The sequence below is a fragment of the Suricata suricatta genome, chromosome 5 (genome assembly GCF_006229205.1).
Source record: "Suricata suricatta isolate VVHF042 chromosome 5, meerkat_22Aug2017_6uvM2_HiC, whole genome shotgun sequence".
Classification (NCBI taxonomy): domain Eukaryota; kingdom Metazoa; phylum Chordata; class Mammalia; order Carnivora; family Herpestidae; genus Suricata; species Suricata suricatta.
In genome coordinates this window covers 34703037-34720940 of record NC_043704.1, presented here as the reverse complement: position 1 = coordinate 34720940, position 17904 = coordinate 34703037, and positions in this window count along the sequence as shown.

Sequence of the window (17904 nt, the reverse complement as noted above, 5' to 3'; positions counted from 1 at the left end):
ATTCATTCTATAATCCAAAAATATTCATATAAAAATGATTACAATAATGTAATATAATAAAAATAATGAAGAAAATACAAACTATAAAGAAAAATAAATTAATTAACCTGCACTTATCTTTGAAAACCTTCATGGCTGGTGTGAAGGATTGAAGAGGAAGGTCATTGTGTAGGAGACTCTCACTATTGCTAATAGAAAAACTGCCATCTATTGGCTCATTGTATATGGTTGCACAGATGTTGACTACAGTATAGTAGTAATAAACTCTTCTCATATACTGTATTTAATATAACTGACAATAAAGCAGCAGAGAAAAGAGTCTGTTTCTACAGATAGCCTGACTTAGAATGAAGTAAAGCATTTCTAAGCTTACTCTTAACATGGAAAAGCAAAGGAATGTCCATAGGTGCTTGGAAGTGACAAAAAAATACACTAACACTAGTTGTGGGCACCTTCCAACATTTTGAAAAATCACTGATTTCTGTTGAATGCCAAGACCTGAGAGCAAGCATCAGAGCATGGGAGCCAATCACCCACAATCCCCTAGGAGTGCAAGGGGAATGGGGACGGAGGGAGGGAGGGAGAGGGAGAAGAACCATTGGCTCAGTTGTGATCATGTGATGTTTGCATTACATACTTTTCATATTGCAATACATCACTCATGTATTGACTTAAATTTTATTAAAAATGTTTGCTCATATTGTGGAACACTCATAGAACAAGTTACTCACAATCCAAAGTTTTCCTGTATTTTATATTCTTAGATCTTGTTATTTTTACAGTTTAATTTTATTATTTTCCTTCCTTCCTTCCTCCCTCCCTTTTCTTTTTTTTAAGTTTATTTATTTATTTTGAGACAGAGAAAGTACATATGGGGGAGGGGCAGAGAGAGGGAGAGAGAGATAGAGAGAGAATTCAAAGCAGGTGCCACACGGTAAGTGCAGAAAACCATGCAGGGCTCAAACCCAGGAACCGTAGGATCATGACCTGAGTTGAACACCAAGAGTAGGACACTTAACCAACTGAGCCACCCAGGTGCCCCTTTCCTTCCTTCTTTTCCTCAAAATTATCTCAATAGTAAATTGAGTAAATTAATAGTAAATTGAGTAAAAAAAATACTTTTTCCTGACTAAATAGTGTTAAAAATGCTGTTTGTTTTTCAGTTAATTTGTATGTTTATACATAAAGTAATGTAATTTGGTCTGTGAGATCCAAATAATGGTTCAAGTGATTAAACAAATCTTTGAAGATTTTTAAAAATTACCAAGGTGTGATCAGATTAATCTTTCACAGACAGAACTTTGCAATGTGGACAATAGATAAGAGAAGGCATGAGTGGTGATGGGAAAATCCTGTGGATCAGCAAATAAAGTAGGAACTTATTAGTATAGTTTAGGAGGAAAATGTATAATGAGAGTGATGTTGTTGTTGATGTTTTTAGCAAAATAAGCAATGTTTGCTGATAAATTAGGCATGGATGATAGAACAAAGGAAAAGGTTAGGAGGCTCTATCTTCAAGCTTACATGAATGAGTGAATAGAATCACATAATGTAACACAGCAAGTACAGTAGGAAACACACATTTTGAAGAGTAAGTGATTATTTTGAAAGATTATAGCAGGTTGGTAAAAACCTTTCAGAAAACTTTTAAAGATTGAGCAAAATCTCTCAATTACAGAAAATTCTTTAACAACAAAACAAAACTCAGGAAAAAAAATCCCAGGATTTAAAATCATTCGAAAGAGCCCTTCATCTAATTTTAATGGTAAACATTGTTGGTACAGTCTGTATATCTCTGCTTTAATAAATGTGGAGTTCCATCCTTGAATAGAAGCCTGTGTTTTCCAGCTGGATGCAGTTAATGTGTGTGTGTGTGTGTGTGTGTGTGTGTGTACTGTATAGTCTGTATATGTGTACATACTATACACGCATAATATGGGTATACACACACATAGCTGATAGTCATAATAAAATATGGTTTGTTGGAGTAATGTAATTGTTTAGTCTCCTAACGTTTTTAGTTTTACTGTTAAACATCTTAATGATTTAACGTATGCTTATCTTTCAGATTCACAAGCCAACTTGACTTTTATTGACTTTTTAGTTTAATTTCTTTTCTTTAAATAGAGCACAGTTTTAAATACAACTTGTATTACTTGTCTATGACTGCTCTAACAAATGATCACATATTTAGTGGCCTAAAACAATACAAATGTAATATCTAGTAGTTTTGTAGGTTAAAGGTGAACATTGATTTTACTGGCTAAAATCCAGGCGCTGGCTGCATTGCATTCCTTTCTGAAAGGAAATGCAAAGTGAGAATCCATTTCCTTACGTTTCTCCAATCTAGAGAGCCTATCCAAGTTCCTTGTCTAGTGGCCTCCCTCTTTAACATAGCATGTCGTGGACCCTGATTCCATTGTCATATCTCTTCCTCCAACTCTCCTCTTTTACCTCTATCCTTCATTTTTAAGATCCTGACCTTGTGATTACATTGGGCCTGCCCAGATAAACCAGGATCATCACTTTATTTAAGGTTAATTGATTGGCAAACAATTTTATCCAAAACCTTATTTCCCCCTTTGTCATATAATACAGTTTATTCTCAAATTCTGTGCATTAGGATGTGGGTATCCTTGAGAGAGCATTATTATTACTATTACAGACGTCTAATGGGCTTGCAGGTATTTGTCTGGACTCTATTATTTTCAAGAAAATAGGATTAAACTAACCCCAAATCTCCTCTCATGTCTGTGAGAGGCTGCCTTTAAAATGGCCTTAAAGATGTCCACATTTAGTTCTCCACACCCCTGTGTAGTTCCCTTTTTGATCATGAGCTGAAATTACTGGCTTACTTTTAAGTATCTGTGGAGGTATGATAGGATGCCACTTCTGAGACTGTCTTACATAGACAGTGGCTTTTATCTTAGTTTCTCTGCCTTGGTCTATTGCTTCCTTCCTCACTTGCTTGAAAGTCAGCCAGCTGTCAAGTGAACTGCCCTCTGGACAAGACTATGTGGCAAGAAATTAAAGTGTCTGGCCAAACACTGGAATATCTTAAGTCTACCAATGGCTACATAAGTAAGTTTGAAAGTGGAACCATCTTTAGCTGGGGCTTGAGACTATCACCTAGTTGAACACCTTGATTGCAGCTTTGGAAGAAACTATTTTAATTTCATGAAAAAGTCGCTCAACTAGGTCATGCTTAGATTGATCACCCATGGAAACTGTGAGATTAAAACAACAACAACAACAATAACAGCAACAGCAAATGTTTGTTGTTTTAAGCCACTTAGTTTTGACATATTTATATTGCAGATAAATAACACATATTTTTGTATCTGAAAGAAGGAAGCTGCCTTAACAAATACCGCCCTTCTACCCCCAAAATGTAGTCATGTCTTTGAGGATAGGCAATAAGCAAAAACCATAAGGGTTTGGGGAGGGTGTTAGAAAAAGCCTAAATTGTACTGCACTGTTGGTAGAAATATAGGCTTGGAGAATGTTGCTGAGGAAAAGCAAGTGGATAACATCTTACTAGAAACCAGAGGCAGAAAGATCCTTGTTTTGCAGTGCACAAATTTTCACACTACAGTTGTGTACAGTAATATGGAAAAGCAGACAGTGTACCTAATGAATTTATTGTTCTAGCTAAGGATACTTAGGAGCAAAGTGTCAAAGGTGAGGCTTTATAGTAGAATGTGAGAGGAGAGGGTTAAATTAAAATAAGGCTGTAGAAATAAAACAAAAGGTCTGTACCATTTTTGAAAATTCTCACAATTTCTAGATGGCAAAGATGCTAAAATTAAGAAATGACTTCTGAGCAATTTTCAAATACAGGGCGTTGCCATAAAATCTGGCCTATAATTGAACATGGGTCTGTCCTACAGATATTCTCACTCCAACAATATTACCTATAAGAAGCTAAATGCTCGAGGGTGTGATGCTAAGCGAAATAAGTCAGGGGGAGAAGGACAGATACCATATGTTTACACTCATAGGTCTAACAGGAGAAACCTAATGGAGGACCATGGGGAGGAAAAGGGGGAAAGAGAGTTGGGGAGAGAGAGGGATGCAAAACCTGAGAGAATATTGAATACTGAAAACTAACCAAGGGTTGGAGGGGAAGGGGTAAGGGGAAAGGAGGTAGTGGTAATGGAGGAGGGCACTTGTGGGGAAGAGCACTGGGTGTTTTATGGAAACCAATTTGACAATAAACTATTAAAAAAAGAAGCTAAATGCTTTTAAGGAAAAAAAAATTGTGTGTGTGCCTTTTGCCTACTGGGGGTGATATGATATTCACCCTAATACATTCATAGAAAGTTAATCACATTTGAAAAGATTCATAGTGGAAGAAACTGCCAGCTTGAATTGAAATGGGTAGAAGATATTACAAAATGAAAAGAGGAAAATGTAGTCTCAAATTTTAATTGGCAGAAAATAAGCTGAGAAAACTATTAATTTGCAAACTTGTGTTACCTTTCCCAAATATGGTTTCCCAACAGGGTGAATCCAAGACTGAGGACAGTTACCAGTTTAAGAACAATTACCAAACTTTGAATTTCAAAAGTTATATCTTCTCTGCTGATACTGGAGTGGTTCTAATTTCTGAAATACCTATTGTAGTATTTTAAAATCATTTATTTCCATATCTTGGATTCTATTACAAAGTAGACTGTGAGTTAAAGAAGGTTTGAGTTTAGTTTTCTACCTCTGTGACCTTATCACCTAACATTACATAGCACTAGATTGTGTTGATAAATATATATTGAATTCATGAATGAGAAAACAAATTAATGAATATATGAACTGCTATTAGAAACAAATGTAAAATAACCCAAAACATTCTTTGATTTTAATAATATTTTCTACATACTTCTAAAGCATAAACATCCTCTTTTATTAATTTTGTTAAAAATTTTTACTTTTAGGAGAGTTGCTTTTTATTTTTACAGTAACAGCAGCTTCAATTTATTATTATATTATATTACATTATTTCTTTGCTAAGCTCCTTCTAAACTTATATTGGAAAATATGTAAGGATTTTTATTCTTTGCACTACTTTTATTGTTAAAACATACTTTTAGCAATATTGTCTTTATTTTATCTTTTAGATGATATCCCAGTTCAACTTTAATTCATTGTTAGAAGTCATTTTGACTTATTTGACTATTTTTAACCTATTTTAAAGTTGTGATTTGCCTTTAAATTATAAATTTAGTAATCCTACGGGATGCCTGGTAAACCTGTCATTTTAAAAATTGTACTTTTTTATCTTTCAATTCTATATGCTGAACACCAAGTGAGGTAAGAGAGGGCAAAGAAACATTACTATTTTTGTTGCATTTTATTTGTCATCCTTTGGGTACCCACTTGTTTCTATTCTTAGCCTTAGGGGATATTCTTTAAAACATCTGTTCTATTATTTACATTATGTTTTTATTAATATAAATCTAGACTTTATACATTTTCCCAGTAAATCTTGTTTGTTTCCATAAAAATATCTTTACAAATTCTTTTTTACAGTAAAATCATTAATTTTAGTCCTATATATTCTCATGAGGATGTGAATATTATAGTCTTTTAATTTCTGTTTGTTTTTCACAGCTCATAAAATAATGCACCAGAAGAATTTGTATAATAGAAATCTGTTAACTGTTTCTGAAAAACTGACCAATTAATTTTGTTTTCTTGAAATTGGTTTATGATTTTTACAGTGTTAGTGTTTCTCTTCCATGTCTGATATATCTCATCTATTAAGGATATGTATGTTGTTCTTAATGAATTATATATTCCTGTATTAAAAATAAAACATGATCTGTCTTCTACCTAAATATTAAAATCTTCATAACCTTTTAAAATGAGAATGTTGGCTACATTCAATTACATCACCAATATATGCACTTAAATTTAAAAATTATGGATTCATTTAAATATAACATTTAACACCTATATTTCCCTCACATCCCCATCTTTTAAGTGAGCATTTATCAAATTAAGAAGTTATACAGAGAATAGGTATCTTTTCCTCTTACTTTATACAGTGGTTAAATTGATAAATTATAAGAACAAGATGGAAATGTTATTTAAGGAATTTAATGTATATAGTATCACTTAGCATTATTTTATTCACAGGTTTCCAAACCACAGCTAATCTTCAATTAAAATTGTTTTTTTCTGTACTCTATAGATATTCTACATTTATTATATATTTGAATGCTAATAGCAAGTAGTTTTATTTCTTGATAAAGGAAGCTTATAAGACTTACTCTTGTTTGTCTCAATGAAATTGCTTATCCAGTTATTCCTCATCGCTATTCAGGGCCAATCTTTCTTTCAGAGAAGAATCCTAGGGACTATTTTCTATGCACCAAGGTAGTTACTCAGATAAACAAAGAGTAACAGCTTCAGTTTCAATAACAGGTATAGACTAATGGGATATTTGTAGAACTGTAATAAAGTCTGTATACTCAACATAGTGAGCGAAGAGAATGGGTTAGATGACTTTAGGGAGATGGGCAGGGACCAGTTGTAAAAGGCTCTTAAGCCCATGAGGCATTTTTTAAACATCTCATACTAAGGAAAATGGAGAACTATCAGATACTTTTAAGCAAGAGAATGTGCTCGTGCAGAGAATGGTTTGGCAGAAAGTAACAGTGGAAATAAGAATGATAGATGGGAAGGTATTTTATTTGTACTTGAACAAGACCATGACTAGAATTGTTGTAGTGGAGACTGAGAGAATGAAAGGGCTCAAACATTTTTTTTGGATTAGAATCAAGACACTTTATTACCAGATTGAATGCAAGAAATGAGGGAGGAGAAGATGTCAAAGAAGATTAATTTTCTGGCTAGAGAATTTGAGTGGATGGAGGTGTTAGCGAGTACATGAGATGCGGAACATTGGAGGTAAAATAGGTTTGAAGAGTGGGCAGGGATCGTGATGTGAATTTTGAAAATTTATTTGAAAGTCTATGAGGGAGTGAGGTGAAACTATCAAGTTAGTTTAGAAAAGAGGTTTGGGCAGAATATTTACATTGAAAGTTTGGCAGATTTGTAATATTGCAAGTCATCAGACATAAGCTCATCTAGTAAGATATACAGAGATGGTGAAAAGAAGATAGTCCAAGACTGGTTTTTTAAGGAATTCCAACATTTACAGGTCAAACAGTCCTGAAAGAATCAGTGAAGTATACTGAAAAGCCGCTGGAAGTGAAATCTATCAATAAGCTGAGAGAAAGTTGTAGAGTTTAATTTTGTCAGTGTCTGGAGTTAAAATACCTGAGTACAAACCATGAGTTTCACATTAATGGGGTTTAGGTTTGATGTAAAGTTAGTCGGGTTAACCTCTTTATTCTAGTTTCCCATTGGTAAACAGCGATGCCATAATGCCCATCTCACAAGGTCACTGGCAGGCCTGAAAAATATATTTTGTTAGTTGTTATATGTTCAATAATCTTAATATATAGAATAAACTGAGCATATGATAAGACCTCAATAAATGTTGAAGTTAATGTTGTTATTACTGAAAATTGTTTAATGGCATTTATTAGTGACTCCAGCTAGAAAGAATATAGTGAATTTGGGGGGCAGATTTAAGAATGGAGATGCTTAAAAAATGAATGAGAATGAGAATGAGAAATGAAAAAGAATGTACAATCAGTTATTTCAAGGAAGTTTTATGTTAAGGAGCATATAGAACTAAGTAAATAGAAGGAGGTGTGAGTTAAAATGTTATTGAAATATGGGATAAAGTAGAGGATATTAGAAACCTGAAAGGAATGTTCCAGAAAATGTAAAATGAGGATAACAACACAGTGAAATTCTTAGAAAGAGAGAGGGGTCCAAAGCACATATAGAGACATGTATTTTGATAAAAGGTGAGGTAACTCTCCTATCATAAGATTAGGGAAGAAAAAGAAAAGGGGTCAGATGAAAATAAAATTTTCAGATTTGAGGACAAGAAGATAAAATAGTGATTTTTTTCCATTTGTTTGATAACATCTATTTGTGTCATCATTTAACAGTTTTTATTGAATGTCTACCGTATATCATGTACTGCATTAAATACTAAGAATGCACACAATGAACTAGAAAAACTTTTCTTCAATTATAGAATATATTTTACATTAGGAGGTAGGGAGATATAAAATAATCCAAGTAAATAAGTAAAATATGTAGTATTTTAGGGGATAAAGGCTATGGGAAAAATAAAGCTGGTGGTGGGAAGAGAGAATTCTAGAGTTTTTGAGTCTTTGAATAGGATAAGAAAGAAAGAAAGAAAGAAAGAAAGAAAGAAAGAAAGAAAGAAAGAAAGAAAGAAAGAAAGAAAGAAAGAAAGAAAGAGAAAGAAAGAAAGAAAGAAAGAAAGAAAGAAAGAAAGAAAGAAAGAAAGAAAGAAAAGAAAAGAAAAGATCTCACAGAGAAGATGAGACCTGAAGGAGGTAAACCATGATGCAGATATCTGGGGAATGGACATTCCAGACTGAGGGAAGGGAAAATACAGTGTCTTATTTCAGAATGTGCCTAGAGTGTGTAAGGGGACTCTGTGGTTCCAACATAAGGGGTCTCTTTTGCTCCAACTGATACAGGAAGACATTAGAAATGTTTGTACAAAAGAACACGATTTTAGTTATATTTAACAGAAATCCTCCAGCTGCTATATTAAAAATAGAATGAAGTTGGGGCACCTCAGTGGTTCCGTCGTTTAAGCTTCCAACTTCAGCTTAGGTCATGATCTCATGGTTTATGAGTTCAAGCCCCACATCAGGCTCTGTGCTGACAGCTCAGAGTCTGGAGCCTGCTTCTGATTCTGTGTCTCCCTCTCTCTCTGCCCCTCCCTTGTTCGTGCTCTGTTGTTGGGGCCCAGTAGGCCAAAAAACCTCCCGTATAGCTACCACTGCCGGCAATGCCTCCAGGGCACAGGAGAGTGCATATAGTGACTAGACTGGCTATGCCTCCGGGGCGCAGATGAACTATTTGGAAAGTTGCGGAACAAGTCGAAAGAAAAAATGCAATCACTTTTGGGATATAAGGCATTGACTTCCTTAGTAAAGTGTGGTATTACCACCATTCACGTTGTCTGTCTTCTTTCTTATAGATATTGCGCCAACACCAACCCCCTACTCAGAGACCCTTAGACTGAGGTGCGTGGGCTGGTCCCCCACACTCTGTCTCTGTCTCTCTCTCTCTCCCAAAAAGTAAATAAACAGTAAAAGAAAAAAAACACTAAAAATAGAATGCAGTAGGCAAGCATGGAATTAACAGACCACCTAGAAGAAAATTAGAAGGGATTTTTGATTAGAGGTACGAATGAACTAAATAATTAAAATAGCCCAAGTTTGATCCAGGGTGGTAGTAGTGAATTTAATGACAAATATGATTTTTGATATATTTTGAGATGGTATGTAATGAGATTCTGGATATATTTTGAAGGTAGAGCCTATATAATTTAGCAACTAACTTAGTGTAAGCTGTGAGAAAAAATAGAAGAGAGAATTTGAGGATTGTATGTATTCTCTTCTCAAGTATGAGATATCTGTTAGTTATTCAGGTGAAGACATGAATGGCCATACGTAAATATTAGTCCAGAGTTTAGAGGACATTTCTAGGCAGAAAACAGAAATTTATAAAGCAGCCCATTAATGGCACCTAGAGTCGTAAGATTGGATGAGATCACTGAGGAAGTGAGGGCACACAAAAAGAAGATGTAGGACACTTCAAGTTCTTGAGGTCAAAGGAATGAGCACCAACCAATAAATCAGACTGAGAAGGAACAGTTTGTTTGTTTGTTTGTTTTAATAAACGGAAGAAGCCAACTAAGCATAGTGCCCTTCAAACCAAACGAAGAGGTGATGGACAATGTTAAGCATTGCTGATAGGTGAGCTAAGATGCTGACTGAGAACTGATTCTTGGATAAAACAAAGTGAAAATAATTGGTAAAAACTTGAATGACTTGAATTCAGGAAAGAATGTGATTGAGAGAACTGAAGAAAATTGTCTGAAGAACTTAACTTAAAAAAGATGACATGGAGAGGAACTGAGTTCACCCTATTTATGCTCATGAAAATATCTGGTACAGAGCAAGTGATGATTGATGATGGCAAGAGGGGAGGTAGGGGCTAGTGCACATATTATTTATGAAATGTGAGGCAAGGTTGTCTGTGGAGGTGGACAGAGGAAGTTAGCAAGTCTGAACATGAGCTCATGGAGTATATGTTAGAGAGAATGTGAAAAATATTTCCAGGGAAATGTTATAAACAAACTAACAAAAACAAAAGACAACTGGACAATGTTGAAAGTCTAGTTGAAGTTAGAGATCATGAATTATGATACCAATACCATTAGCTGTGTGAATCTTCTCTCATGATGTTTACCTTTTGGTATACAATTATGAAGAAGACAAAACGTTGGGTTATTGAAGGTTATTATTATTATGTTTTTGTAATAAGAAGGAAAGAGGGTGCAGGGAAATTGAGAATGTTTGTTAGGTAGTGATTATAATGATATATTATGATATCTTAGCTAATTATGAAGAAAAGTAAAGATAGAAATGAGATGATGGTAGGTGGAGACAGAAGATTCATTGTAGTATATGATTATAATTTAAAAATTATTGCAGTGAAACTTGAGACAGTGAGCAGAAAGGCTGGACAGTTTTTGCAGGAGACTAGGATTAGTGAATTAATGGCTCCAGAGGTGAAGCAAGTGAGGACGACAGAGTTCAAGCGATAACTGTGACACCAAGTGCAGAGAAAGGTGACTGGAGATGAATAACACAAGGAAATTAGAAGCTAAGATACCGTGGCATTTTCAGAATTAGGGTAGGATCAAGGATGGAGATGGAGGCTATTATCTTGATGATAAAGTTTTCAATACAGAGGACGAAAATATGGGTTAAAATACGTAATGGAGGCGAGAAAGAGAAGATAAGGTGGCTTAAGAGCATATGCTAAATCCCCAAAGACAAACATGGCTATTTAGGCCAAACAAAACTACATAGGAGGAATATCCCAAGTGTGTTTAGACCTGTGGTCGCTTCATTTCATGGCCAGGTGGTATTGTCTGCTACCATGGATGCACTTGATGTTTCGCAGTAATGATTGCATATGAAATCATCTGTTTTATTTTATTGTGTTATGTTACGTTATTTTATTTTATTGAAGACACATGATGTTACTTTGGTTTCAGGTGTACAACACAGTGATTCAAGAAGTCTATATGTTATGCTGTGCTCACAACAATTGTAGCTACCGTCTGTACGGTACATACGATAGTATTACAATACCAGTGACTATTCTCTGCCCTTTAATCTCACGATTTGTTTATTCCATAACTGGAAACCTGTATCTCCAACTGTCCTTCACCATTTCACCCATCTTCCCATCCCTGCTTCTCCAGCAGCCATCAATTTGTTCTCTGTGTTTATGAGTTTATTTCTGCTTTTTGCTTGTCTGCTTCTTTGTTTTGCTTTTAGATTCCACATATAAGTACAGTCATGTAGTATTTGTCTTTCTCTGACTTATTTTACTTAGCATAATACCTTCTGGGTCTATCCATGTTGTTACAAATGGCAATATCTAATTCTTTTTTATGGGTGAGTCATATTGTATTGTGTGTGTCTGTAGATACACCACATCTTTCTCCATTCATCTTTTGATGGACATTTGGGTTGTAGGTTAGTCTAAGCCAGGTCTCATTACCAAAGAATCTGATTTAATTGGTTTGAGGTAGGGCTCAGGGTAGGTAATTCTATTATCCAGCTTGTGGGGGGGGGTCCCTTTGTGCTTCATGCTGCCATGCACTGTTCCACTTTCTTTTTCAGAAACTTTGTGTTCATCTGGTGAGAAATTGTCAGCTGAGGCCATAAGTATACTGGATCAGAGATCAGATAGGATTTGTTTAGGCTTTTTCTTCTTCCCTGATTGCCTTTTTTTTTTTTTTTAATCATTTCTCATGTGTGGTCTTTAACCCTATTTCCTGAAAGTTCTCTCTCTTTTTCCCCTGGAGGTTTCCCAACTGATTTATTGACACTACCACAAAGTATCACAATTGTCGTTTTCTACTTCATGTTTCCTTTTTAAGGTCGACATGGACAACAACAATATATACTGAGGATATTGGTTTATCTTTGAGTCTCCTAAAACCCCTAGCATAGTAAGTGCTTAGTAAGTACTTAGAAAGTATTTATTAAGTACTTGCTGAATGAGTAAATATATAGATTAATATAATAAGTTGCATGTGACTGTTATAAGTAGTTGGCTTTGGGGATGAAACTTTATGTGTTACTAAATTGCATTAAAAGCTAACCACCTGTTTGGTTGATTTTCAGCTATATGGAACAAATCTGTAGTCAATAAATGCTTGAGTTATCTAATTTATAACTGCAGTTCATTTCAGAGACCTTTATTAGATGGGTGTGATTAAAAATATACTTTAACTAAGTATGAAATTCCATAAAAACTGATGGCCCTAAAAACAGTCCTACTTGTGAAATTAAACATTTAAGTTTGAATTCAGTGATCAAAATCCAGTTCACTTCCAGTTTTCTAAGTTAAGAATTCTGAGGTAAAAGTAAAATATTGAGATGCCAGAACTTTGATCTCTGATGTGCTAAGCTACATCATTTGTGCAGCAGAGTAGAAAACTGATGTTTTTCTTCTTTAGTAGTAATTCTTTTGTCAGTTTCTAATGAAATTTAAAGGGTTTTAAAATGTCTTAATTATGATCAGAGTTTTTTATATTTAGATTTTTTACCTTTGAGCCCAAATAACTACCTCTTCTGTATGTAGACAAGGCCAATATGAGAATGGCACTGTCAGGAAAGTATTAAAGATGAAACCAAATTTACTAGCTTTTTCTTTTTAATTCTGTTTTCAAAACTGCTTAGAGGCCCTTCAGAAACACGGCTGTTTACAACATTACCAAATTGTTGGAAAGCATTGAAACATTAAAATGCTGAACTGCTATAGTGCCTCATAAACACATTCATAAAGAAAGGCAAAGCCAATTAAAAAAATAAATTCCTCATGTACTGTAAGATAAATTGCTGCAAGCCAACCAGTAAAAATAATAGAGCTGTCAAAACAATATAATTTCTGTGCACAAACCAAAGCATATCCAATATAATAATAGAATGAAGATTTCCCGAATAAATACCTACTCAGGAATGAACTGCCAAAGAAAATACATTTATTTAGAGCTCACTTGGTTCGTTGAAACAAATGTCTGCTCCTAAGTTTGTAATATTTGACAGGAGGAAGATTATAGCTCAGTCATGGCCTCCAATAACTTAAAATATTAGAGGCTTTAGACCTTGCTCGGTTAAATGAGTTACCCAAATGTTCACCTTTCACAGATTGATAATCTGGTTATAGAGTGGGACACTTCCTATCTGTGAACTGATGAATGATCAAGGCATTTAACTTGATAGATCAGGGTCTTTGGCTAAATAAATTAAAGTAAATAGGAGTAACTGAGCAAGCTGTTGGATGGCCTAATGGGTATTTGTCAAATTAATCTCAGTCAGTGGTTGTGAGAAGATGTGTTCTAATTCCATCTTATTCGTTAGGGGACAAAGTCTATTCTTGAATTCTGAATGGTCACAGAGCGTTTACTTAGGTAAGTGAATTATATAAGAACACACAATAGCAGAATTCTATGTAGAGCTGGCTTTCACCCACATAGAACTATAAATTTGTGCTCAAATAATACATAACAATGTCTATAACAGGAAACCAGTGGTGGAAGCACAAGAAAAACATTATTCATGTAGATACTTTGATTTGTGAGCTAAGGGGCACAGGAGCACCTCACTGAGGTTGAGGTTGCCACCAGATACGGATTTTTAGGAAGTCATTTTTTTTTTGAAGCTTACAGAGACTCTTCAGCAGAGATAACATCTTAATTTCAAATCATCAGAAATATGTAGGAGAATTACAATTACTTAGGAAAGAGATTATAGAATCAATTGTGTCAAGGATTATTTCTGGAACATAGGAAACTTCACATATTCTCAGTGAGTTGGCAGTGAGAATAGAATATTCCTGGGTATAATAGGGTTTCTTCTGAAGCCCAAATATATAAGCAAATAGGATGAGTGGAAGTTATTATTTGGGACAATTTAGTATGAACAAGGTGATTCAAGGTAGTTACTTTACCACTACTTCCTCTGAGTACTAAAGTGTGTGAAATTGTTTCTTTATTACAGCCAAACCTCACTTGTATTCTTTGCAATATGTCTTTAATTTACTGATATTATCTCACTTTTTCATGATCTTACACAATCAAGTAACTGTACTTCCAGTGCTTTCTTATGGCTTACAACTAAAACTAATTCTTGAAACTGATACAATCCTAAATGTCATGATTCTGCTTTGTGTTGCAAATGGCCTTTATTTGTATTAAAAAACAAACTGATACATATTAAATGTTTTAAGAGTTTGAGTAAAAATTGATTTAAATTGGGCAGTACCCAATCTAGCAGATGGTAAGGAGCTCTGAGGAGCTGTACAAAAATGAGACCTTTATAGACAGAAGGGAGCAAGAACAAGGAATTTATACTAGGTCAAAATGTGGATTGAATTTCCCAATGTTACTTTCCTTTACAGGAATGTCAGGAGTCTACCAGGCAGATTACCTAACTAGTGCTGATCAGGCGATTCCTGATCGACTGGTTTAGGATTCCATTTCTGGGAGGGCTGAAACCAAGTTAACTAAGTTAAGTCTAAGGTTTGTGATATGAGGCTTAGAATAAGCAACTCCATTTTTTGCCTGTTGTCTGTGTGTGTGTGTGTGTGTGTGTGTGTGTGTAAGTAGTTCCCCCATTTTGATAAGACAGCCTGAGAGACTTAATCAGAAATCTAAGGTATTCACATTACTATCAGCTATAATCCTGGAGTTCTTTCAGTTTTTGCTCAATTTCTGTGTGGAATTCATAGGACACTACATTGGGGTCACATTCTTTAAGTTGATCCATTTTCCTTTGCTCACGTTTTGTTTTTACAAAGGTCATTTGTGTGGTGGTTAGTGGGTATGAACATGCACCTAAAGATTTTGGGAGATTATAATGTACCAGGACTGTGGTGTACTATGACTATGATAAGTACAATAATTCCCATAGTTTGGAGTACACATTGGAGCCCAGACCAATCTGAATCAAATAAATTCCTGTTGAAGGAGCCACTCGCTTAAGCTACTTCTATAGCTGAGTTTCACCTTCCCCTGAAGTATTGATCCAAGTATAGCAAGTGGTGTGGCTACAGCAAAATACCTCTTTGCTCAGCTAAAAGATACTTGAAGGGTATTCTGTTATCAAGAACAACTTTGACCAGAGAATCTAGGGATTTATTATTTTTTTGAAAGCTATTTCTTTAACTACAAATTCTGCAGTATATTCATGTATTAAATAAAGTTACCTTATCGGAGCCTTATTTGCTTTTACTTTAACCAGGGTAGTAAGGATCTAAGGAAGCAATTCATTTACCTATTTTTTATTCTCAAGTTAGTTAACATACAGCATAGTCTTGGCTTCAGGAGTAGAACCAAGTGATTTATCTTTTACTTATGACACCCAGTGCTCATCCCAAAGGGTGCCCTCCTTAATGCCCATCACCCATTTAACCTACCCCACCCCCATCAACCCTCAGTTTGTTCTCTGTATTTAAGAGTCTCATGGTTTCCTCTCTGTTTTTATCTTATTTATATCTTCCCTTCCCCTGTGTTCATTTGGTAAGTTCCTCAAGTTCCACATATGAATGAAATCATATGAAATCTGTCTTTCTTTGACTGACTTATTTTGCTTAGCATAATACCCTCCAGTGCTATCCATGTTCTTCCAAATGACAAGACTTCCTTCCTTTTCATCACCAAATAGTATTCCACAGTGTGTGTGTGTGTGTGTGTGTGTGTGTGTGTGTGTGTGTGACATCTTCTTAATCCATTCATCAGTTGATGGACATTTGGACTCTTGCCATAATTTATCTATTGTTGATAGTTCTGCTATAAACATTGAGGTGCTCCTTTGTGCCCCTTTGAATAAGCATTTTTGTATCCTTTGGACACATTCCTAGTTGTGCAATTGCTGAGTCATAAGATAATTCTATTTTTAATTTTTTGAGAAACCCGCATACTGTTTTCCAGAGTGGCTGCACCATCTGCATTCCCACCAACAGTGCAATGGGGTTCCCCTTTCTCCACATCCTCACCAACATCTGTTGTCTTCTGAGTTGTTAATTTTAGCTATTCTAACCAGAGTGAGGTGGTATCTCATTGTGGTTTTGATTTGTATTTCCCTGATGTTGAGTAATGTTGAGCATATTTTCATGTGTCTCTTTGCCATCTAGATGTCTTCTTTGGAAATGTGTCCATTCATGTCTTCTGCCCATTTCTTTACTGGATTATTTCTTTTTTGGGATGTTGAGTTTGGTAAATTCTTTATGATTTCTGATACTCTTTATCCATATATCACTTGCAAATATCTTCTCCCATTCTGTCGGTTGCCTTTTAGTTTTGTTGATTGTATCCTTTGCTGTGTAGAGCTTTTTATCTTGATGAGGTCCCAATAGTTCATTTTTTCTTTTATTTCCCTTGCCTCTGGGGACATGTGAAGTCAGAAGTTTCTGAAGCCAAGGTCAGAGAGGTTGCTGCCTATTTTCTCCTGTATGATTTTAATGGTTTCCTGTCTCACTTTTAGATCTTTCATCCGTTTTGAATGTATTTTTATGTATAATGTAAGGAAGTGGTCCAGTTTTATTCTTTTGCATGTTGTTGTCCAGTTCCATTTGCTAAAGAGATTGTTCTTTTTTCTATTGGATATTCTTTCCTGCTCTGTTGAAGATTAGCTGGCCATATATTTGTGATTCCTTTTTTAGGCCCTCTATTCTGTTAAAAAAGCAAATTTTTAAAAAATGTTTAGGTATTTATTGAGAGATAGAGAAAGACAGAAACCAAGGGAGAGGCAGGGATAGAGGGAGAGAAAAATACCAAACAGGCTCTGCACTGTCTTTGCCGAACCCAATGTAGGGCTTGAACTTACCAACTGTGAGGTCATGACCTGAGCTAAAATCAAGAGTCAGACACTTAACTGACTGAATGACCCAGGCACCCATAAGGAAGCAAGTTTTGAATCATGAATACTTCCTGGTAATTCCCATTTGAATGTATGGATTAGAAGTAAAAAGATGAGACATAGAGGCCAATAAGATTTAAGGATTCATTAACCTGCACAGGAGGTTTTATTCTAGTTATTTTAGCCTTGTGTCCCTTTCTTTGTGCAGAGCTTGGATGCATGATTCCCTGGATTTGGGTTGTTAACCAAAGACAGGGAGATTGACCCTCAAGTTAGGGACTCTGACACAATAGAAAACAGAGTTAGTTTATTCCAGAGAAAATGAAATGTTACTATCATAGCAAATTTAACAGTTATTTGGAGGTTGGATTAGCCTACTTTGCGATGGCCTGAAATATGTGAAGGATGCATTTTCTTTTCATGACAGAGCAAAGCAAAAGGTGAACAGAATAATCATAAAGACTTAAATCACATAAGAATTAGGAAAAGGATGGCGAGAGAGGGAAGGAGGAATGGGAAGAAATGGTCTTGATCCGACATCTTGAGAGGAAGCTGTCTACCTTTATATTGGTTACTTCTTTTCCTAGTCAATTTGATTTTGAGGCCTCCAGCATTTATGATATCTGGTGTAGCCTTCTTCAGTTGTGAAATATGCAGCACTGTCAGTGGTCAAGAGTACTTGGTAGGGTCTTTTCCATAAATCTCAATTTTTCAAAGCATTAGAGTAAAACAAGTCTATAAATGACAGATGGGTTTAAAATGCTCATAGTTAGAGATGTGGTGAGAGTTCATTAAGATGGGATTGACAAAGAAATTGGATTATTTCTGTGATATA